General features: G+C 42.7%; 1 long non-coding RNA gene across 1 annotated transcript; it reads left to right on the top strand.

Moving 5' to 3' along the window:
- Positions 1-872: 872 nt before the first annotated feature.
- LOC132596798 (uncharacterized) lies at positions 873-23,168 on the top strand. The gene is made up of 5 exons (XR_009562804.1): positions 873-1,000; positions 1,672-1,780; positions 12,750-12,839; positions 15,741-15,873; positions 21,920-23,168. It is a non-coding gene; the product is annotated as an uncharacterized lncRNA (long non-coding RNA).
- Positions 23,169-23,607: the final 439 nt, after the last annotated feature.

Raw genomic sequence — 23,607 nt, 5'->3', positions numbered from 1 at the left:
CCCTGTGGGTCATTCAGGATAGAAAAAAAAAAGGAAGCATTTTGTGTTTTGGATATACTGGCCCCTAGATAGTTAAGCTGCATATCTGAGGAAGTGTTTTGAGGTCCTCAGATTCTTGCATCTTCCCATACATGAGAAGCACTAAAATTAATATCTTGAGATAGATGTTTTCTGTGATTAGCAGTCCTCTTTCACCAAGATGCATACTTAACTACATCCCAGCCAAAAAATTTCATCAGTTCCTCAGAGCTATCATCTCCTGGGCTAGAGTCCCCAGTAAGGCCCCCCAGCAAAACTGAAGCTCACTGCTCTTATGTTGTGCATGCTTTTCAGTGGGTAGTCTTGAAATGGGCATCCACAAATGGGGCGGCGTGTGACACTGCAGCTGGGAAGAGAGCATTCAAGACAGGGAGGTGACCACTGTAACAAGCCTCTTCACCACTTCTGCCCATAACCAGAGATGGAGGCAGAGAAAAACTCTCCCTACTCAGAAAAAAAGGAGCTATTTTTATCAAGTTAAATGAGCCTGAACCTGCAGAGCTGAACTGACAGACGAATATTTTTTTTAATTTATTTATTTTTATTTTATTTATCTAATTTGGCTGCGTTGGGTCTCCGCTGCTGCACGCAGGCTTTTCTCTGGTTGTGGCGAGCAGCGGCCACCCCTTGTTGCGGTGCACGGGCTTCAGTAGTTGTGGCACGCTGGCTCAGTCGCTGTGGCTCATGGGCTCTAGAACGCAGGCTCAGCAGTTGTGGCACACGGGCTTAGTTGCTCCATGGCATGCGGGATCTTCCCGGACCAGGGCTCGAACCCGTGTCCCCTGCATTGGCAGGCGGATTCTTAACCACTGCGCCACCAGGGGAGCCCGACAGATGAATATTGTTAATTGGTGCCATTTCTTCAGTGCAGGAAAGAATTTCCAATCAGACTAGCAATTCATCTGCCACGCAAACATCGACTTACTAATGAAAAGATGAAGTTTCGGAATCCTTGTTAACGGTGAGTTCACAGTCTGGGGCCCCTACCGTAGTAATGCCACTTGGCCTCCTCCTCAGGCCGTTCTTTACATGGTAACAAGTCGAATGGTGATTTTTTGCCCTTAAGAACTTCTACATTTAGATGTCAAATCAAGCTGCTCTAATCACCTCACTGTGATTCTCCCTTCATCAACAGATTTTCAAGGAGTTTCTGATTTAAAGTAACCAGGCAACTCTGCCGGGTACATCTTATTCTGAAAAGAAAGGAGGAAAAAAAAAAAGTCAGAGAAAAGAGAAACATACGCCTTTAAAAAAATCAACTTTCTTTGTTTTACAGTATAATGAATTTGACAAACGCATACTCCCATGTAACAACATCCACATTAAGATATGGAGCATTTGAAACAAAAAATTCCATTGTTTCCCTTTGCAGTAATCCCTTCCCCAAATCCTGGTCATGAACTCCACTGACTTGCTTTCTGGCACTATACATTAGTGTTGCCTTTTCTAGAATTTCATATAAATGAAGTAGTATCATGGCTTTTTAAAAACTCAGTGTTTTTGAGACTCGGTCCATGTTGTTGAATGAATATAGAATGTAGCTCATTTTTTTAAATTGCTGCATACTATTCTATTACATGAATATACCACAATGTGTTTATCCATGGACATTTGGGTTATTTTATGTTTTAGGCTACTTTGAATGAAACAACTATGAATATTACCATCCAACTATTTTTGTGGACATATGTTCTCATTTCTCTTGGATAAATACCTAGAGATGGAATTGCTGTGTCACAAAGTAAGTGTACATTTTTTAAACATTTTATTTTATTTTTATACAGCAGGTTCTTATTAGTTATCTATTTTGTACACATCACTGTATACATGTCAATCCCAATCTCCCAATTCATCACCCCACCACCACCCCTCCCCCCACCTTCCCCCCTTGGTGTCCATACGTTTGTTCTCTACATCTGTGTCTTTATTTCTGCCTTGCAAACCAGTTCATCTGAAGCATTTTTCTAGAGTCCACATATATGCATTAGTAAACGATACTTGTTTTTCTCTTTCTGACTTACTTCACTCTGTATGACAGTCTCTAGGTCCATCCACATCTTTACAAATGACCCAATTTCGTTCCTTTTCATGGCTGAGTAATATTTCATTGTATATATGTACCACATCTTCTTTATCCATTTGTCTGTCGATGGGCATTTAGGTTGCTTCCATGACCTGGCTATTGTAAATAGTGCTGCAATGAACATTGGGGTGCATGTGTCTTTTTGAATTATGGTTTTCTCAGGGTATATGCCCAGTAGTGGGATTGCTAGGTCATATGGTAATTCTATTTTTAGTTTTTTAAGGAACCTCCATACTGTTCTCCATAGTGGCTGTATCAATTACATTCCCACCAACGGTGCAAGAGGGTTCCATTTTCTCCACACCCTCTGCAGCATTTGTTGTTTGTAGATCTTCTGATGATGCCCATTCTAACCGGTGTGAGGTGATACCTCATTGTAGTTTTGATTTGCATTTCTCTAATAATTAGTGATGTTGAGCAGCTTTTCATGTGCCTCTTGGCCATCCGTATGTCTTCTTTGGAGAAATGTCTATGTAGGTCTTCTGCCCAGTTTTTTATTGGGTTTTTTGTTTTTTTGATATTGAGCTTCATTAGCTGTTTATATTTTGGAGATTAATCCTTTGTCAGTTGCTTCATTTGCAGATATTTTCTCCCATTCTGAGGGTTGTCTTTTCATCTTGTTTATGGTTTCCTTTGTTGTGCAAAAGCTTTTAAGTTTCATTAGGTCCCATTTGTTTATTTTTATTTCCATTTCTCTAGGAGGTGGGTCAAAAAGAATCTTGCTGTGATTTATGTCATAGAGTGTTCTGCCTATGTTTTCCTCTAAGAGTTTTATAGTGTCTGGCCTTACATTTAGGTCTTTAATCCATTTTGACTTTATTTTTGTGTATGGTGTTAGGGAGTGTTCTAATTTCATTCTTTTACATGTAGCTGTCCAGTTTTCCCAGCACCACTTATTGAAGAGACTGTCTTTTCTCCATTGTATATCCTTGCCTCCTTTGTCATAGATTAGTTGCCCATAGGTGTGTGGGTTTACCTCTAGGCTTTCTATCCTGTTCCATTGATCTATATTTCTGTTTTTGTGTCAGTACCATATTGTCTTGATTACTGTAGCTTTGTAGTATAGTCTGAAGTCAGGGAGCCTGATTCCTCCAGCTCTGTTGTTTTTTTCCCTCAAGACTGCTTTGGCTATTCGGAGTCTTTTATGTCTCCATACAAATTTTAAGATTTTTTTGTTCTAGTTCTGTAAAAAATGCCATTGGTAGTTTGATAGGGATTGCATTGAATCTGTAGATTGCTTTGGGTAATATAGTCATTTATACAATATTGATCCTTTCAATCCAAGAGCATGGTATATCTCTCCATCTGTTTATGTCATCTTTGGTTTCTTTCATCAGTGTCTTATAGTTTTCTGAGTACAGGTCTTTTACCTCCTTAGGTAGGTTTATACCTAGGGGTTTTATTCTTTTTGTTGCAATGGTAAATGGGAGTGTTTCCTTAATTTCTCTTTCTGACCTTTTGTTGTTAGTGTATAGGAATGCAAGAGATTTCTGTGCATTAATTTTCTATCCTGCAACTTTACCAAATTCATTGATTAGCTCTAGTAGTTTTCTGGTGACATCTTTAGGATTATCTATGTATGGTATCATGTCATCTGCAAACAGTGACAGTTTTGCTTCTCCTTTTCCAATTTGTATTCCTTTTATTTCTTTTTCTTCTCTGATTGCCGTGGCTAGGACTTCCAAAACTATGTTGAGTAATAGTGGCGAGAGTGGACATCCTTGTCTTGTTCCTGATCTTAGAGGGAATTCTTTCAGTTTTTCACCATTGAGAAGATGTTGGCTGTGGACTTTTTGTATATCGCCTTTATTATGTTGAGGTAGGTTCCCTCTATGCCCACTTTCTGGAGAGTTTTTATCATAACCCGGTGTTGAATTTTGTCAAAATCTTTTTCTGCATCTATTGAGATGATCATATGGTTTTTATAGTAAGTGTACTTTTAATTTTATAAAAAACTGCCAACTGCTTTCCAAGCTGGTTGACCACTTCACATTTCCATCAGTAATGTGTAAGATTTCCATTTGTTCAGAGCCACTGGAATGCATGTAAAATTATATCTCATTATGGTTTTAATTACACTTTCCTTATGACTAGTAATGTTGAATATTTTTTCATGTGTTTATTGGCCATTAAGTTCTTTAGTTAACATTTATTAAAATGTTTTGCCCATTTAAAAAATAGGGTTATTTGTGCTATTATTATTATTATTGATTTGTGAGAATTCTTTATTCTTGACACAAATATAAAGAAGGTGTGATAGGTGTGGTATATATCTTCTTTATCCATTCATCCATTGGTGGACGCTTAGATTGTTTCTATATTTTAGCTGTTGCTGCAATAAACATGGCAGTGCAGATACCCTTTTTTTTTTTTTTTAGATGTTGGGGGTAGGAGTTTATTAATTTATATATTTATTTATTTTTGCTGTGTTGGGTCTTCGTTTCTGTGCGAGGGCTTTCTCTAATTGTGGCATGTGGGGGCCACTCTTCATCACGGTGCGCGGGCCTCTCACTATCGCGGCCTCTCTTGTTGCGGAGCACAGGCTCCAGACACGCAGGCTCAGTAGTTGTGGCTCACGGGACCAGTTGCTCCGTGGCATGTGGGATCCTCCCAGAGCAGGGCTTGAACCCGTGTCGCCTGCACTGGCAGGTGGATTCTAGTTTTAATTTTTTGAGGAGCCTCCATACTGTTTTGCACAGTGGCTGCACCAGTTTACATTCCCACCAACAGTGCACAGGGTTCTCTTTTCTCCACATCTTCAACAACACTTGTTGCCTCTCATCTTTTTGATGACAGCCATTCTTAACAGGTGTGAGGTGATATCTCACTGAGATTTTATTTGCATTTTCCAGATGATTAGTGATGCTGAGCATCTTTTCATGTACCTGGTGCCCATTTGTGTATCTTCTTTGAAAAATACCAATTCAGTTCCTCTGGCCATTTTGTAAATCAGGTTGTTCACTTTTTTGTTTTGAGTTATAGTCAATTGTATTTTAAAGAATATTGAAAAAGAATTTTTAAGTTACTGCATATTTATGGTTTCTGACTATCTTAATTACTTTGTACAGATCATTTTCCATCTGGCATCATTTTCTTCTGCCTGAAGACCCTCTTGAAGGGCAGAATTGCTAGCAGTGAATCATCTGGGCTTCCTCTTTGCCTGAAAATTCTTTATTTTGCCTTCATTTTTGAAGGAAATTTTTGCTGGATATGAAATTCTTGGTTGACAGTGTTTGGGTTTTTTTCCCAATACTTATAGATGTTTCTCCACTGTCTTCTGGCTCCCATGGAGATATCCATGCTCTTTCTTATTTTTGTCCCCTATATACAATGCCTGTTCCCCTGCAACTGGTTGCTCTCCAGATGTCTCTCACTCACCATCTTTTAACAATTTGATTGTAGCCTGCCATGGTGTAGTTTCCTACAGGTGTTTAGTCTGCTTGTAGTTTGTTGAGCTTCTTGGACCTGTGGTTTTGTTGTTTTAATAAAATTTGGATATTTTTCAGCTATAATCTTTAAAAATACTTTTTCTAGTCTTCATTTTTATGGGAATGAAACTGCACGTTTGCCTCCTTGATATTCTCTCACAGGTCACTGAGACTCAACTTTTTCTTTTTATTCTCTCTGTACTACCTTTCTGATTATATGTATGCAAATTCATTGTTATTTTCTTTTGTAGTTCTTAATCTGCTTTTTATTGCTTTCAGTAAAAATTTCATTTTAAACATTGCATTTTTAACTCTGTAAGTTTCATTAGGTTCTTTTAAAATACATTTTGCGTATCTCTCCTCATGATCTCCTATTTTCCTTTAAATCCTGTAGTGTATTTAGAAAACATATTTTAAAGTCCTTGTCTGCTAATTGTACTATGTCTGTCTTTCCTGGATCTTTGATGCATTTTTATGCAAATTACAAATGACATTTTAATGCTTCTTCGTGTGTCTAATAAATTTTTTATTGGAAGCTAGACTTTGTGATTAGTGTGATGTTGAGTGCTAGATTTTGATGTCTTTATAGAGTATTGGACTTTGTTTTCTACTAAAATGACTTGAGACTCAGCTTGATTTTTTTGAAGTTTGTTTTTTTTAGAGTAATTCTTTTTCTAATCTAAATTTTTATTTTATATTGGAGTATAGTTGATTTACAATATTGTGTTAGTTTTAGATGTACAGCAAATGATTCAGTTATACATATACATATATCCATTCTTTTTCAAACTCTTGAAGCTTGTTTTAAAGCTGTGTTAGGGCAAATCTGGCACTACCTTTACTTCAGGGGTGGTTTCACTCCACTGCTAAACTGTGAGCTTTCAGGGGACTCTCCTGAATGTTCCAGTTGTTCAATTCACTCTGGCTGGTTGAAAGTTGGACATCTCCCAGCCCTGGGTGAACTGTGGGGATTTTTAGCATACAAATCCCATGTCATTCTTTTCTCAGCCTCATAGACTTTTTACCCTTTTGCATGACCCATTTAGTATTCCACAAGACTAAGGGACCTCAAGCATATCTCTGGGACTCTTTTCCTGCGTACCCTTCTCCCCTCTGGCCCTTCACAATGCAAACCCCAGTCACACCTCAACCCCTGCAGACTCTGATCTCTGCTTCCTCAACTCACTGAGACCATGATCTTCTCAAGTTTCTCCTGCCTGAATGCTGCCCCGAAAATGCCACCAGGTAGAAAGTCGGAAGGATGGTAGGGCTCACTTTCTTTGTTTTTCTTTTCACTAGTCCTATATTGATTTTCATCCAGTGACTCATAGCAGTTTTCAGTTGTTTATGGCAGGACAGCAATCTGGTACCCGTTATTTTCATCATGTCTTGAGTGAAAAGTCCCTTTTAAAAAGATAAAAGGTAGAGTTACATAACTAAGGATACAGCAGATATATTCAAATTGTAATTGCTTGTGCCTTTTCCAGTTGCACCATAGAATTAGAGTTGGTTTTATCCTACAATTTTACGTAACCACAGATAGAACCACAGTAAGTCCTCTTTTTCCATTAAAAGTTCCCCGAATTGTGGATAGAGAAACCAGGCCTAGACACTTAAATGAAAATTAAAGATACTTTTACCCTATTGGACATTTGCATTTAGAGTATTTTTTTACATTATTAAGCAATTCTGTTCTCTCAAAATGTGACACTCTCACTAAGGATAGAATTTATTGTTCTATTTTAATGGACAGGGAGTGTCTGATCACTAACAGACAATGATAAAGGACAGTTTTTCTTTGTCTTTGCCTTTTTCCTTTGCATTTGATTAATCTTTAATAAATATTTTGAGGTACAACTCAAGTCCATTTCTCCATGGAGTCTTACCCAATTATTTCATCCCTGTTTAAGTTATGATAAAGCTAAACAACTGCCTGAAAAGAGACCATGAAACACAGTGCCTTGAAGGATATGGAAGTTTCTCTCTCAGTTGAGAGTTTCAGGGTAAGCAAGGCAGTTCCTTCCAAGGTTCCTCTCCAATCATGGTGCTATCACCCTTAGAGGCATCCCCTCAATGGTCAAAGCTGGACTTCTGCCACTTTCTGTTCCAGAACAGCCAGTTGTAGGGGAGAGCATACAGTGGAAGAGAGCACATCCATATGGCTTACATCCAAAACTCACACTTCATTGGTGAGAACCTAGTCCTATGGCCACACCTAACCACCTATAACCACAGGCTAAAAAACAGGCAATCTAGCCCGAGAGCCATGGCCAAGATATACTAACATATAAGAAGGGGAGAGTGTGTTTTGGTGGACAGTTAGCAGTCTTCTCATTTAATTACTCATTTCAGACCTAGCAGAGCAGCATCTCTGTGAATCAGATGAGTCAGGGCAGATGTTCAAAGTGGGAGGGTCTGTTGAACAAACTTTTTAGCCAAATAAAGATTGGTAATTCTGACTCTTGCTTGGTGGTTTTCATCACTCCTTTATGTGAAGTCACATGTTCCTTGGGTCTACTAGGAGACTTCCTGAGCCCAGTTTCCATTTAGACAACACAGATATGCGACGTAGCTCATGCATTGATAGGTTTGGGGGACAGAGAGACCAGGTTCAAATCTTGGCTTTGTCATTTCCAGGTTTTGTGACTTTGGGTGAGTTACTTCTCTGAGCCTCAGTTTTTTAATAAGTGTAACAATATCTATATTTCAGATTATGGTAAAGATGAAATAACATTTGCAAACACCTAACAGAGTACTTGAGCACACAGCTGGAGTGCAATAAATTACACTTTTTGGTAAGATTCTTTTCTTTTTGGGGGGGTGACTTCCCTGGTGGTACAGTGGTTAAGAATCCACCTGTCAATGCAGGGGACATGGGTTTGAGCCCTGGTCTGGGAAGATCGCACATGCCGCAGAGCAACTAAGCCCATGAGCCACAACTACTGAGCCCGCATGCCGCAACTACTGAAGCCCGTGCGCCTAGAGCCCGCACTCCACAACAAAGAGAAGGCACTGCAATGAGAAGCCTGCGCACTGCAATGAAGAGTAGCCCCCGCTCGCCGCAACTAGAGAGAGCCCGTGCGCAACAACGAAGACCCAATGCAGCCAAAAATAAATAAATAAATTTTTTTTAAAAGATTCTTTCTTTTTGAGAAATGAAATATTGTTTGGGAGGGATCCACAAACTAGTATTATATACTGGTAAGAGCACCTGTCTGGGAATTGCCTTACTACTCTGAATTCTTCCACAACTTGCTGTGTGGCCTTGAACAAGTCACTTCGTCTGCCTGGGCCTGACAAAAATAATAATCATAACAGTTACTGATGAGAAATTACTGTACCAAGCACTATACATTCATTCTGATATAAATTTATTTTAGTTTTGAAATCAGGTCTAAACGATCTTAATTGTCTAAGGTTTCTCAGCAACGGAGCAGTGGTTTTTTTTTTGTTTCTTTTAATAAATTTATTTATTTATTTTTGGCTGTGTTGGGTCTTCGTTTCTGTGCGAGGGCTTTCTCTAGTTGCAGCGAGCGGGGGCCACTCTTCATCGCAGTGTGCGGGCCTCTCACTATCGCGGCCTCTCTTGTTGCGGAGCACAGGCTCCAGACGCGCAGGCTCAGTAGTTGTGGCTCACGGGCCCAGTTGCTCCGTGGCATGTGGGATCTTCCCAGACCAGGGCTCGAACCCATGTCCCCTGCATTGGCAGGCAGATTCTCAACCACTGCACCACCAGGGAAGCCCCGGAGCAGTGGTTTTATACAAATCTGCTTTACTCGAAAAATCTTTGCTCTTCACCAAATGGATTGGTTAGACTAGCTTATCTTTCAAGTTAGATAAAGCTCTAAAATTCAGTGACTTCATGAATTTGGGTCAAGGAAAGATCAAAGCAGAAGACAGTTGCCTGGAAAACACCACAATGAAAGCTGTTTTTTTTTTGAATAAGGCAAATACATTGGCAGCTCAACTGTGCCTTTTAGCACATGTGAAGATATACAAGATCTAAAATAACATACTCAAAAAGGTGTTCCCTTTCTCTTACACTCAGGAGTCGGGACAGCTGAAGGCAAGGAAGAATTCCATGGAAGGCTCATGATTGGGGAATTTCCCCTAATAGAATGCATCCATTCATTACCTCCCCAGGCTCCTAGTGTGGAACCCCTTACGTTTGTTCTTTCTTGCATCCATTCTTTTCTTGGCCCTCATCTGTCTCCTTCAACACTGAGCAGTAAAAACTGCACGTGAGTAAAAGAAGTCAACAGGTAGGGAAACAGAGCAAATATAAGCAGTGCAGCACCACAGGTAGCGAAAGCAGCACGACCTGGACTTCCTTCACAGCCTGAAGCTTTCAGGAAGGGAGCAAATGATAAGAGAGAGAAGCCTACCTTCCCTAACTTGGAAAATTATCTTCCATCCATCATCTGTCTATCTGTCTATCTACCTATCATCCATCATCTATCCACATACCTACCTACATACGTAATTTCACCAAACATTTGAAGCAACTTGAAACGATGTAAGTAACATTCACAAACAGGAAAATACAAGCCACTCAGAATTAGAGGAACTATGGATAAAAGAGAAATATTCGGATTAAAGGTCAGAACAGATATCTGGATATCTTAGAGAATATAGAAAAGTTATGCTGGTTTATCAGCAAAAGGAAAACTTTTCCTTACACTTAAGCTTGCAATAAATTTCTTTTTTAAAAAAATATTTATTTATTTATTTATTATTTATTTTGGTCGCACCGGGTCTTAGTTGTGTCACTTTGGATCTTTAGTTGCAGCATGTGAGATCTTTTAGTTGCAGCATTCAGACTCTTAGTTGTGGCATGCGGGATCTAGTTCCCTCACCAGGGATTGAATCCGGACCCCTGCACTGGGAGTGCGGACTCTTAACCCACGTGAAACTTAAAATGGAGAAGCACTGAGTGAAAAGTGGATGATATTCTTAAGCATTTCCTTCCATATATGAGCAGGAAAGTATGTACGGCTTTCTTCTGATAGCTAGAGGCCCATTGCCAAACTAAAAGTTTGCAGGATGTTAAAACAATGTAGTTTCAGTCTGCAAATCTCTTAATTCCAGCTTTATCTAGGGACACATTATAGTTTTTCTAGCTGAATCATATTTTTTATTTGCACATAAATATTGGATCCTTCTTTGGAGACTTTTGATAAGAAGCTGAGCTGCTGATAGGTCAAGGTTACTCTCCTCTGGAGTGCAGGTATGGGTAGGTGTGTGTGACAGCACAGCATTTGAAGGTGAGGCCATCTGTTAATAAGACATGTTAAAAAACTGAGGCACCTGGGACTTCCCTGGTGGAGCAGTGGTGAAGAATCCGCCTGCCAATGCAGAGGACACAGGTTTGAGCCGTGGTCTGGGAAGATCCCACATGCCACGGAGCAACTAAGCCCATGAGCCACAACTACTGAGCCTGTGCTCTAGAGCCCGTGTGCCACAACTACTGAAGCCTGCGCGCCTACAGCCCATGCTCCACAATAAGAGAAGCCACCGCAATGAGAAGCCCACGCACTGCAACAAAGAGTAGCCCCCGCTCACCACAACTAGAGAAAGCCCGCATGCAGCAACAAAGACCCAATGCAGCCAAAACAAATAAATAAATAAATTTATAAAAAAACCCACAAAACTGAGGCATCTAAGCAGGACTCTCAACTGTGTGGCATCACACCTCTCTACCAAATCCTGCTCTTAGAACACAAGCAAGTGGACAACAGACCTGTGGTGAAAGGCATAAAGTTAATACTATGTTCTGACAGTGATTCCAGTGTGTGCGTGTGTTTGTTTTTCACACCACCAAGCAACTCTCTGACACAGCTGGGGGTCCTACTATCCAACTCAACTCTGACACTATCTACCTGGAGACAGTATCACATTCCACTGTTAAGGGCTCAGTCCCACAAGGCTGCCCCCTCCTCTTTAGACGTCAATCCAGGCGGTCACCTGGGCTTCTGATCCACAGGCTACAGATTGGAGGTTGCCACAAGCCCCTCTGTTTGGGTTTGGTTAATTTTCTCGAGTAGCTCACAAACTTAGAGAAACTCACTATCAATAGATTTACCAATTTATCATAAAAGGATATAGCTCAGGGACATCCGGATAGAAGAGATGCGTAGGCAAGGGATGTGGGAAGGCATGTAGAGCTTCCATGCTCTCTGAGCTCACCAGTCTCCCTGCATCTCCATGTGTTCACCCACCTGGAAGTGCTCCAAACCCAGTCCCTTAGCATTTTTATAGAGGTTTCATACACAGGCATGTTTGATTAAATAATTGGCCATTGATTGAACTCAATCTCCAGCCCCTCTCCTCTCCCTGGAGGTCTAGGGTTGGGACTGAAAGTTCCCACCTTTAATCATGTGGTTGGTTCCCGTGGCAACCCAAGCCTCCATCCTTAGTGATGGAGAGGCTGTCCAAAAGTCGCTTCATTAACATAACAAAAGACATCTTTTATTGCTCTCAATACTTAGGAAATTCCAAGGATTTTAGTGGCTCTGTGCCAGGAACAGGATAAGGCCAAACCTACATTTCTTATTATAATCACAATATCACAGATATTACGAGCTACCTTCACCTCTGAAGCTGGCAGAGTCTCAGATGGCCTAACGGCAAGTTCCTTTCCCTGTGTTGCTCCTGTGGATAAGACCCACTGCCAAACAGCCCTCCTCATCAAGAGGACCAGGCGAGTCTCTGAGTAGCGGGTTTTAGTTTTCTGCAGACAGTGATATTAGTCAAACAATCCAATCACATCCTCCTGCAGGAACCAGAGGGCACCAGAGTAGACCTCCCTTGGCTCCTGGTTGTTCACTTCGGTTCCCAGTACGACCTCTGTGTGGCCCTGCATGGTGATCAAACGATGGCCCCCAAATGATACCCTGGTCACCTTTTTTGGCCATCAGAAGTCATGCAGACCAGGGGTGATATCCAATGGCTCTTTTGTTCTTCTCAGCTGAAGAAGGAGGCAGCAGAGGAAGGACCTTTGTGAATTAGCTTCATCCCTTTCCCTGCTTCTGCATTCATCATTTTCCTCAGTTTTTGTTTTCTCCTCTTTCCCTCCAATTTTGAGGTCCATCTCTGTGCTGCTCTGAGTGATTGATATTTTTCATTTTTCAAAGTGTTATCTTCTGTTCCAGTTATATTCATCCTAGTGATAACTCTTTTCTCCACCATTTTTTTCTCAGAGTGTGGTAATTATACCACCTGCATTGAACTCACCTGGAATCCTTCATAAAATGCTGGATCCTTGACCCCGTTGGACAGAATCTCTGAACGTAAGTCCCAAGGGTTTGTATTTTTAACATGATCCCTTAGTGATACTGCAGCACCTTAGGGCTACTGACCTGGACTTTGGGCTACAGAAGAGTGACTACGTCCTTGACTATATATCACTCATACACCCACCTCTCATACACCTTAAAGTGAGACCTACCCAGACATCCTGTCTGCACTGGGATCCTAAGGGCAACAGCTCTGTGCCTCCTTTGCTACCCCGTTTTAATGGGGTGTTTGAGCACCGGTAAGGGATTTGATTGTCTTGTATCCTCCCACCCCACAATATAGCTGGAGAGACCAAAAATAGACCCCACCTGCACTGGACATCCAAATGGAGCCGCTTCTCTTTTTCTGATGCCAGGGACACTGCTCTAGAAACATTTGTTCTCAATTACGCTCTCTGCGAAGTGATACGTGGGTTCAGACAGCAGTGTGACCTCTTTTTTTGTTAAAAGACTATGTGAGAGAAATAAAAACCCCTGCAATTTTAGTCACACCTATTGACGTTATTTGTAAATTAATTAAGGAAATTACCAAATACTGTGTATATTCTGGCGTATTTGATTTTCTATTTCCTGGGAATAACATTTGGTAATCTGCAGTCAGAGGTTAATGATTTTTAATAAAAATTCCTTTTTGATCTTACAAATAACTTGACACAGAAACAAGCTAAGCATGATCTTCATATACATTCAATTTCAAGATGTTCAGAAAATCATGTAAATCAGTGATTCTAAACCTAATGTGTACAAGAATCATCTAAAGAACTAGTTTCACAGTGTCTAAGAGTGTTTTTAATTCCAGTTCTGGTTTTGAATCCAGATTTTGCCAGTTATTAGCATGTAGCCTTGGGCAAGTTATTTAACCTCTCTGTGCCTCAATTTCTCCGTTTGTAAAATGGGCATAAGAAGAGTATGTAACCCACAGTGTTGGTCTAAGGATTAAATAGTTTAATATACATGTAAAGTTTTGCAAAAAATCTGTCTAACAACACACGTTCAATATTTATTATTATTCAGTAAAGATTACTGGACTGTACTTTCAAAGACTTGAAAAAGTTTCATCCAAAATAGACCCTGGAAATCTATATTTTAAATAATTATATCTCACAATTCTGATGCCAGTGACTTATGGAGCAGTTTAAGAGACAGTGATCTTAAACCAGTGGTCTTAAGATGGGTGGGCAAGCAAGTACATAAGATTATTCACTGGGGTTTAGGAGGAAGTGTTTGTATTCTATTTCCATTTGCCTTCTTTATCTAAAGGTAAGAAATTCTTTTAGCACTATTTAAAATACTAGTTGAGACCAAGGCCCTCATTGGTCTCACATGGTTTGGATGCCACACTGTGGGCTGGAGGAGTCCCTTGTCCGAAGGAATGGGAATCCCACAAGATAAGGGCTGGTGGTGTGTCCTCAGTGATGGTTTACTTTCAGTGCATTGTGATGCGTTGCAATTTTGGTTCACACTGGATGAAGTGACTTCGTAGATTACATTTCTTAGTTTTAAAATAGATGTATTCTGGGACTTCCCTGGCAGTCCAGTGGTTAAGACTCTGTGCTTCCCCTGCAGGGGGTGCTTGTTCAGTCCCTGGTCGGGAAACTAAGATGCCACGTGCCTGCCGCGTGGCCAAAGAATACATACATACATACATACATACATACATACATACATACATACATACAAATAGATGTATCCTTATAAAATGAGCAACTGACTTGAGAAGGTTTTTTCTACGAAATTCTACACCAGTGATAATGCTAACCGTTCAGCAAAGGTAAACAACAAGAAAATGGCAGAGTCACTGTTTGCTTTGATTTTTACCCAATCCCTCTGCCAACCACACCTCCAATAAAAAAGCAATCTGCATACGATCCATCTCACACAAAGAGGCCCCGAAAGTGCCTTTATCAAAATGACTGCTTGAGATAGGAGTTACTTCTGCCCTCATTGCTGATTATGTCACCCCAAGTATGTATTAGGCCTTGATTTATTAGAGAATGTTACCAGTGCATTTTAAAAGTTTGGAGATCATTAGAATAAATTTTAAAATTTAAGATTTTTGTTGGCATCTAGTAAATTCACATGTATGGAGTTAAACAACAAAAGTGTCAGCTGTCTTTTTAAGTTGTGGAAAAATGGATCATCTCACTAGAAGTAAAGTGCGGGAGTGTAGCGTGCAGTCTAAAAGGGTCCACATTTTTTAGATTCAGTTGTCTCCTTGGAGCATAACATAAGATGAAAACTCCAATTACTCAGTCTGAGTCCAGTGGCAACTGGCTTCCTGCTCTGGTTTGTCCTTATAACGCTTTTTTAAATAAAGCTGCTTAATGAACGATCTGAATATGTTTTCCGTGGGCAGAAGTTCGTTTCCTTTTAGCTCTGGGAGATGCCGTGACAAAAGAAATTGTGTGGGGTACAGAAGAGCTAAATAGATGACAGAGAAATATTGGTGTGATTGATGCCTCACTGTAGGCCGAATAGAATTTTTGCAGACTATATGGTTTCGAATGGCATTTAGCATGCTGCGTGTAACTCTCTGTAATTATATCACAGGGTCGTCCTTTTGCTTTGTACCTAATGCAAGCTCGTTGTCAAATCAACATCAGCCCTGAGTCTAACACTGCGCTGGCCGAGGAGTTGGAGAAAATAACTCTTCTTAGGCTTTTTATGGTAGAGAAAGTATCAGGTACCCACTATGCTTGGACCCCCTGGGGGCACGTAGGCTACTTTAGATCCAAACTTCGGTATTTGTATTTTATGACATTTACTTAGAACTCTAAAGCATAGGCTGTACTCCTAAACTTATAAATGGTTACCTATCTTCTGTTCTATAGTACTACCGTAACTACGGTAACCCGCCCATGAAAATTAAATATTGGTTTGTGCTTATAATTTTAGGCATGAGCCTAAGGCAGCAGAGCTTAAAGTTGAGTTGAAGCCAATGAAGCTGCCGTTTCTGGAAATCAGAAACGGTCAAAAATCAGCTCCGGAGCCAAGGACTCCTGAATTCAGGCGGGACCTGCCAGCGTCGGTGAGTGAGCTCTGCTCCAAGCCCAGGCCGCCTGGCCCCAAAGTCCGCCTCGAAACTCTTGAATGTCGTACCTGCATTTATCACCCTCTTAAATGTCATCTCTCTAAAACCCTGGGTAGAAACCTCCTGGGCTGAACTTAGTTACTCGAGAAATCTCTGCAAAGAGAAGTTGAATGCTAACTTTTGAAGCCTTTCAAATGGAATATAGTCACTTTCCAAAAGTGATCTGTGCCTATCAAGGTCCAGAAATCTGTGAATTTTGGGAAATGAAATTGACATGTCAATGCACAGAGCACACAGCTTGACCAAACAAATGTATTTTTTCTTCAACATAGTCTCTGTGGGAGCCTATACAATCATTCCCAAGATAAGGTTATTGTTTAAAATATAGTTGGTACCGCTGTTGGTATACTACCCTGAGAAGGTGTTTATAAAATGCATCCTCGGGCTTCCCTGCTGGTGCGGTGGTTGAAAGTCCACCTGCCGATGCAGGGGACGCAGGTTCGTGTCCCGGTCCGGGAAGATCCCACATGCCGCGGAGCGGCTGGGCCCGTGCCATGGCCGCTGAGCCTGCGCGTCCGGAGCCTGTGCTCCGCAACAGGAGAGGCCACAGCAGTGAGAGGCCCACGTACCGCAAAAAAAAAAAAAAAAAAAAAAGCATCCTCTTCATCTTACATTCACGTTTCATAAATCAGTTTACCTTGGGGTATTTGAATGGAGGCCAGCACAATATACACCACAGGCTCAGAATATTTTAATAGTGATGAATCCAGCGAGAGGTGTGACCACTTAGCATAGTTTAAAGGAAGGCTTTCTGGAGCTAAACAACTCAGGGCTGGATCCTGGGAGTGTTTACAGATGAGTTGAGCAGGACAATCGTGGCTATTAATATTCACTAGTGAATGGAGAGAAGATAAGCAGGAAAAAAATCATCGTGAATGTGATTGGATTTCGGTATTTGGTGTCTATTCTGTACTATTTTCCAAGAAATTCTTAAATTTTCCTCTATGACTGTAGGGAAATTCTCTAAAATTTGAATCTGGAAGGATAAAAGTGCCTTTGAGGGCTTCCCTGGTGGTGCAGTGGTTGAGAGTCCGCCTGCCGATGCAGGGGACACGGGTTCGTGCCCTGGTCTGGGAAGATCCCACATGCCACGGAGTGGCTGGGCCTGTGAGCCATGGCCACTGGGCCTGCGCGTCTGGAGCCTGTGCTCCGCAACGGGAGAGGCCACAACAGTGAGAGGCCCGCGTACCAGAAAAAAAAAAGAAAAAGTGCCTTTGAATCTGTCAGATCAGACTTATAGGAGCCTTTTAGGTTTGTGGGTTTTTTCCTGCCTGGGGACGCTCAGAGGTGTCCCTCCTCAGGACCTACCAAGCAGCGTGTCCACATACTCCACTCGGCTTTCGGTCAAACGGGAGATAGAGTTGAGAACTAGAAGGTGGACCCTTCTTTATTTTCCTTCCCTTCTGGAAGTTGCAGCACCCAGTTCAGCCTGTGTGTCAGCCAATGCACAGCCTCCCGTCCACCCAGCTCTGGTTGTCATGGCACCTGGACGCCTCCCATGAAGCTGGCATTTGGTCCAGGGGTCCAGTGTTCTGCACAGGAGCTGCCTCTTTTCTGGAGTGTTCCTTATCTACAGCCACTTATTTTAGCCCATCTCCATGCAGATGACAATATCAGGATTCCATCTTCCAGAGACCCCAAATGAAGCCCAATCCAACTAGATTTTATATGGCAGTTTTAATGATCTGCAGTAGATAGGCTGATAAATGCTCCTGAGAAAACCTTGTTCCTACAGATTCTCCTGCATTCCTGATCTTATAGACCAGAGGTTCTTCAATGGCCTCTCTCCAGGCCACAGGGTCATCTGACTATTGGAAACAAGAAGGGCGGAACAAGAGCTAGTAGGGCAGGAAATGTGCCTCAACTATCCCCTTGTTTAATTGTATAACAAGCAGCACTGTGGCCACGCCGACCCGATGGGGTGTCTTCCATGGAGATGTTATCTGTTGGATGTGTCACAGAAGAAAGTTTCAGGATAATTGACACCAAAACCCACTGAGTTTAGAGAAAGTGCAGTGAGGTGAGGGCGCCTGGGAGGGGTGGTGTATTCAGGATCGCCTGGCTCCAGAGCCAACTGATCCTGGCCAAGAAGAAGCCATTTCACGTGGTCCAACGTCATGCTGAGTTCTGCTGCCTGAGGGGTGTTTTCAGGCCCCTCAGGGCTCCCTGCATCCCCCTCTGACACCAACCATCTCCACGTGCCAGGTGGCTGAGTGGCCTTTCCCTGGAGCCTCTAGTTTGCATTGCCCTTGAGCTCGGTTTCCTTTCCCTACATCCAGATCCACGGTTCTCCACTTAGGGACCACACTGAGGTAGGCTGCAGCTTCAGGCACTCTTCAGCTTCCACCCCCAGATCACAACTTAACCCAAAGGGATTCACAGTGGGGGAATTTTAATTAGAGTAAGAAAGTAGAAAGGATACCTTTGGATACATCTAGGGTGATTGATGGGGGCCCCTTTCTTGGACCCCAATTGTAGTCACAGCCAGGGGGCACTTATCTCCTCCAGACGTCGGACAGGCCTTCTTGGGGGTGATTATGAAACTGGAGGAGATACTACACTGTTTTCCAGGTCACAGTCAAGATGTGTATATTTTTGTCACTCGTTTTGCAGTGGCTTTAAATAGACCATCTGGAGAAGCATTTTGAGATCCGGGAGTTTACCTTTGAGATAATTTCTTATCTTTATCAGCTTTGGGGCCATTCTTTGGCACAAGATATATGCTGTTATGATACTGCAATCTACTGGGATAAAAATAACTCATGATGTCAAACCCTCGGCCAAGGAGAGCTGCCCTCATGAGGGGAAGCAGCGTGGGCCCAGCCCAGAGACCCCACGGGAGCAGAAATAGAGTGCTAATGGCCTGCCGTGACATGGAAGAGGATGGGAAGTGGACAGAAATATTTATAAAGAGAAACGGCTCTGAGCATCTGCTACGTCCCCATTCTCTTATTTTTCCCCAGGTCTATTTCTGGCTTCTCTTTCCACGGCACAGACAGCTCCTTCAAATAAAGAGCCTTGCTCCTGCCGGCCCTGGCCTCCAACCGAGCTCTGAAGGAGGCAGGCCATGAATGATGAGATTGTCTGTGTCTGGCGTTTTAATTGAAAGACATTCCCCGAAGTGGAAAGACACACGGAGGAAGTGATCTCATCGTCATTTTCCCCCCAACTTTCAGTTTGGTTTCTCCGAGGTGGAATTCGATGCAGCAGCGGCTCTTAGTGGTGGAGCTCAGAACTGCAGGGGGAAGAGGGCTGCCTGCCAATGACTCAGAAGAGGAAACAGCGGTCCCCGGAGGCCACATTTCAAACCTGCGGCAAAAATGTTAAGACACTCTCATCAGGGGAGCTCAGAGTAGCTTCTGCCTTCTGTGCTTCTCTCTCGACCCACTTTTTATAGTTTATTATCCAATGGGAGTGACCCCACCCGACCTTCAGGTTTGTGCCAGGTGCATAGGAGGAAGACGAGGGAATTACATGCTGCACATGAATTTGGAACTTCCGTCCAGAAAAAGAAAAACTCAATGAAAAGTGTATTACCCTCCACGCAAGTAAGAGTCTTATGAAGCAAAGTTTATTTGGGAAAATATATTAACGTGATTCTTTTGTGCTCATTGTGTGTGACCCTACCTTATTAATCATTATCATCGGTCACTCTACTCATTCATCAAAACTCAAGCTTTCTTCTTTTTTTGAAAAAAAACAAAACAAAACCTTTCTATAGATGAATAAATATGAAATCACAGAAGCAAAAGAGTAGATTGTGATTCTGCCTGTTGTGGAAGAGCTAGAGATAAACCATGCTCCAAATTAGCCACGTTTCTAGTTCTATTCCACACCTTTGATGCATCCACAAGAAAAAAGTTTTATTTCTCCCCTTAATATCCAAATGATAAACCTCCCAGGATGTAAGTAGTGGATTTTATAAATTGCACAAGTCATGGGATTTGACCCCAAATCTGGATCTCTCTCTAAAGATTCTAGCCAAAGAATTGGTCTGCCTCTCAGAGGAATAAGAGAAGGAAGGGATCGTTCTCAAGGAGGTGAAGGAAACATTTACAATCCATGTTCTCAGCTCTGCCGGGTCAGGAGACCAACGCATTGAAGCTTCTGCTGGTTAAAGAGTAGCCCAGTAAAGAAGGTGCCAGGAGAGGCTGGTGTCTTTCAAAACACGCCCTCTCAAGGTGGCACCTGGTGTGTTTCCAAGATGTCTGAGTTGCAGGTTTTGAAATACAGTTTGTCAGTTTCTGAGGGATGGTCTGACTCTTGGCGACAGAGTTGCATTCCTGACACCAGAACTCTAAATGGACGGTGAGAAATAAAACTGCCAAAATGAACTTGAAATGCTGATAAACATCTTCTCTACTTAGAGAAAAGCCCAGTGGGAAGATAAATGATAACTGGAAGGTGGTTTGGTGATCGTGGAATCAAAGCAAGGGGGGTGGGAAGAAATGGACGGATCTCAAAGGCTAAGATCACCGAGCTGTGAGAGCCTGGGTCCCCGTCTGGACTGGCGTGTGCCTGCGAACACCCTGAGTGGCCTGTTGTCTTAGGTTGGTCTTCCCAGAAGCAGACAGACCCTGAGACAGAATTCATGCAAAAGCGATTTTTTTAGGAGGTGTTTCCGGGAAAAACTGGCAGGTAAGGGGGGCAGTGGATGAGGAATGGGCAGCAAGGTAAGCGAAGATGGGTTATCAGGCAGGTTGGGTGCAATCCCACAGGAGTGCTCTAGGGACGGTGTCGTCCCCACGTCAAACTGTCCCAATCAGGGGTGAGGCCGCTGGAGTACTTGTACTTCCACACCCAGAGTCATTGGGTAAGAGCCACCCACGTGTGCAGGCAAAGCAGGCTCTGGCACCGGAAATTCAAGGTCAGTACTGGCCTAGGGTCAGCAGTTAGGCGAAGAGATGCAGGTGCCGGCTGTTGGAAAGGAAAACACGTCAGAGGACCAAGTGCGGGGCTCGGGCATGGCGGGCAGCATCTCTGGAAGGTCCGTGCACCCTCCTCAGGACCGCTCTGGACCCCGTCACAGGCTTACTCGCCACCAGCCTTCAGGTTTGCGCGCCCCCTAGAGGCCAGTCCTTTCCTTAACCATCTCCTGGTCGCTCGATTTGGGTGTCCATAACCTACGTCCACCCTTTTATCACGTGTAACGGGGTGACTTCTTCTACATATGGTTTAGCTTGATTTGTTTTTCCTTTTTAAATCTTTATTGGAGTATAACTGCTTTACCATGTTGTGTTATTTTCTGCTGTACAACAGAGTGAATCAGCTACATGTACACATGTATCCCCATATCCCCTCCCTCTGGAGCCTCCCTCCCTTGAGCTTGTTTTGCATGGCCACACACCTTATAACGTTCCCAAAGAAAAACCTTCTTATCACTCCAGGTCCACACAGCCTGTACCGCCTAGAGGGGCAAAGAAGAGGATTGGGAACTACATACACTGCATGGTTGGTCAATCCTCACAACCCTGCCCTCCGTGGGCCTACGGGGTGAAAGTCATTTAAGTATAGAAGCTCGAGTGTTTACTGTATCCAACTTTTCTCTGAAAAGACAGCTAGACTCTAAATATTTCCACTTTGGCTTTGATATACTGGGAGGGAAAATTATCCCCAGTCGAATAGCCATGCCTAGACAGGGTTAATGCAGTGGAAAACACCCCACAAAGACCCTTTGCCCGTGTGTCCAGGGTCTCAGACCCCTATACAAACGGACTCAGACTTGTCAAATTCTTCTTCCCTCAGCCCCGGAAAGGGAGCCCAACTTTATACATAACATTTTATCCAGTTTTTTCCTTTCCTAACGCACAGATTTTTCTATCCCGTAAACCAACCTGCACTCTATCTCTGCCTCACTCTCTACCCCTCTTTTGATGTCGAATTCTATTACTATTTTAGTTCCAGGGAATTTTTTTTCCCTAACAAGTTTAAAGTGAACAAGCTGTTCTTTCTGATAAAAGGACAAAAATCTTTCTCAACCCAGATATTTCTCGTACTCTCCCATGCGGGTCTAACGTGGAAGATTATTGAAATCAGCCATCGGTGAATTTGTATCCAGCTCCTGGACACAGAGGACAGAGCAGCAACTTGAACTGCTTATGGTAAGATCCACTGGGCTCTGCTTCAGATGGAAGACGAAATGAAGAAAGAAAAGATACAGCACGGTGGGCAAGAGAAAGTTCTTACTCTTGAGGATGGATCATGGAAGTACTGCCAAAGGAGGACGGCATTTCAGGATGCAGCCCTGCTAAGCTGTAGCGAGGTTTCTGAATAAAAGAGAGCTCGGAGGCCTTGCCCACGACATGCAGCAAGTCCTGGGTCAGGAGCCCAAGCCGACGCACGGATCCCACTCCTGGGTTAATCAGAGGGAAGGCAGGCACCTGTGAGCAAACATTGCACAAATGTGGGGTGAGCTTGCATCCCTTACTGTGATGACCTTGGGCCCGAGGAAAGTTACTGGAGAAGCTGTTAGAGATTTCCCTGGTGATATCCAGGACCAGACAATGAAAGTGCTCCGTAGTCAAGATAGGACTTGGTTTCCATAATTTGTTGTATGCCTAAAAAAAATACAACCTTTTACAAAGATCTCATTCCCATACTTCATGGTCCATTCCCTGGCAATTTGGGAAATGCAGTCAGCCAGCTGAACTGACTGGTGAAGAGACCCATTCAGAGTTCAAGGTGAGGCCTCAAGTCCAGCAAGATGTTACATCCCTAGAAACACTGAACCTTGGTGGGCATGGGCACTTCCAACACAGGGGCCTCTATGGCAATTTTGGCATGACTGAAATGGAGTGACTACTTCATCCTCCTCCGCTTTCCCTTGTCACAGGCCTTTTTTTTTCTTTTTTTTTTGCGGTACGCGGGCCTCTCACTGCCGTGGCCTCTCCCATTGCGGAGCACAGGCTCCGGACGTGCAGGCTCAGCAGCCATGGCTCACAGGCCCAGCCGCTCTGCGGCATGTGGGATCCTCCCGGACCGGGGCACGAACCCGTGTCCCCTGCATCGGCAGGCGGACTCTCAACCGCTGCGCCACCAGGGAAGCCCCTGTCACAGACCTTTTCATCCTTGGTCCTGTAATAGCTTGAAATGATCATCTACAGAATTTGTTATTTTCTGTTATGTAAGTGCCTTGACTTAATTTTATTACTAATACTTATTACCTCAGCATCTATGAGTACCGTCCTGTGCTTTATTTTCTTCATCTAAAATTGGGAAAAATAACAACAGTATCTGCCTCATGGGTTGCCATGATGATTAAATGAATTAATGTACATGAGGTCCTAGAACAGAACCGGACACATAATAAATGTTCACAAAAGTTAGCAATTATGATGATAATGTTCACTGTTATCCTCCTACCCTGATACAGCCTCAATAAATATTTTGGAATGAATAAATAGCAAAAGTAATTACTAATTACCCAGAATCACGGGTGACTTGAAAACACGGTTAGTCCTAAGTGCCAGGTCCCTCTGAGAACTATTCCATCATCACTGGGCCCCTCTGGAGAGACTGGATCGTGGCTTGTTAGGTTGTGTAATGACCTCCAAAGTTTTGCATGCCTGTTAGATAAGATGCCAGATAAAGTTAAACAGGAGAGACCTAAAGATATTAAATTCTTCTCAGAAGGGAGAGAAGTTGCCATTAGTTGTATCACTGTTGGCTCAG

This window comes from Globicephala melas, chromosome 2 (assembly GCF_963455315.2).
Source record: "Globicephala melas chromosome 2, mGloMel1.2, whole genome shotgun sequence".
Lineage (NCBI taxonomy): Eukaryota > Metazoa > Chordata > Mammalia > Artiodactyla > Delphinidae > Globicephala > Globicephala melas.
The sequence above is the reverse complement of the archived record's forward strand: the minus strand, read 5'-3'. Positions and strand labels throughout refer to the sequence as shown.